Source organism: Tupaia chinensis, unplaced genomic scaffold, assembly GCF_000334495.1.
Source record: "Tupaia chinensis unplaced genomic scaffold, TupChi_1.0 Scaffold000494_1, whole genome shotgun sequence".
Taxonomy (NCBI): Eukaryota; Metazoa; Chordata; class Mammalia; order Scandentia; family Tupaiidae; genus Tupaia; species Tupaia belangeri.
Window position 1 is genome coordinate 2,965,450 of NW_006160006.1, and position 1,151 is coordinate 2,966,600.

The 1,151-nt window shown below is 55.9% G+C and overlaps 1 long non-coding RNA gene across 4 annotated transcripts in view; it reads left to right on the forward strand.

The window, feature by feature from the left end:
* LOC102469905 (uncharacterized) overlaps positions 1 to 1,151 on the forward strand; it is an 8,384-nt gene that overhangs the window by 1,019 nt on the left and 6,214 nt on the right. For 2 of the 4 annotated variants that reach the window (XR_001370975.1, XR_001370973.2), the window contains exons 1-2: positions 1 to 71; positions 321 to 575. This is a non-coding gene — a long non-coding RNA (uncharacterized LOC102469905). Of the gene's footprint in view, positions 142 to 320; positions 576 to 1,100 lie in introns of all 4 variants that reach the window. The other 2 variants (XR_003550686.1, XR_001370974.1) reach the window with 2 other exon arrangements.

The following is a 1,151-nucleotide window of genomic DNA, read 5'->3' on the forward strand; positions in this document are numbered from 1 at the left end:
CTCCATCCAGGGATTCTAAGGGAAGAGTGGAAACGCCCGGTGATTCTCTTCCCATTCTCTCGTTTTTCAAGGTACACCACAAGGGACTGGGTGGTGGCACCAAAGCGACATGCCACACTGAAGGCTGACTCACACGGGAAGGTCCCGAGTTCACGTCTGGAAACTTCGACTAAGCCGGGCACACATGTGCCCATGATCCGGGGCTGGCTGAGGCTGGGGGTGGACGGTGGTGTCAACACTGTTGGGGGTGCTGTCCCTCTGTCTCTATCTCTCTTGTCCATAGAAAAACTAAATAATAAACTTAAAATGTATACATACAGCATGACTAGGCAGAAGGGCCACTGGAGATGCACAAAGAGAAAGCTGCAGAGACAGATACGGCGGTGAGACAGAGAACGCCCACTGATACCAGGGTCCGAGGCAGCTGTCCAGCATTGGCCGTGCCCTCCTCCGCCCTCCTCCACCCAGCTTGTGCTGATGCCCTCAGGCTCCCCTCAGAAGGCCCTTCAGTCGTACAACACTGAAGCGGACACCCCATGACCTGACCTTCCACCTGCGGAGTCTCACCATCTCAGGTAGGCTGTGTGTTTCTGGAGGGCAGCTACCCTGTCTTGGGATTGGGAGGGGTCCTGGAGAAACCTCCTGGTGAGGAGCTTAGGCATCCCAAGCAAAGGCCATTTGTCAATCAAACTGCTTCTCTCTGGTCACCAGATTGCCTAAGTCAATAGTCACAGGCCCTGAATGACACCATGGCTGCCCCAGGCAGGGGCTTGGGTGTAATCCCTTGAAGGAAAATTTCTGTGTAGGAGCCCAATACTGGAGGCAGCGGGCAGCTGGAAGGGTACCAGCGCCTCCGTGCCTGCTGTGGTGAGAGCCACACGGAGCCTGCACTGTCCCCTAGGCTGGGCCCCTCCCCTTTCTGCCCACCCCGGTGTAAGAGAGGAGGCAACATCGCAGCTCACGTGCTGGCCTGCTCATGGCCAGTGAGGATTGCATCTCTCTGATGTGGTCCCATTTCACGACCCAGCCCTGCCCTATCACGCCATGGCAGCATTCCTCCACGTAGGGCCCGTACAGCTAGTTCCTACTTTTGAAAACAGGAAATTAATTTCAAGCAGACCAGAGACTTTTCCGTCCTTTCCTGCTGCGTT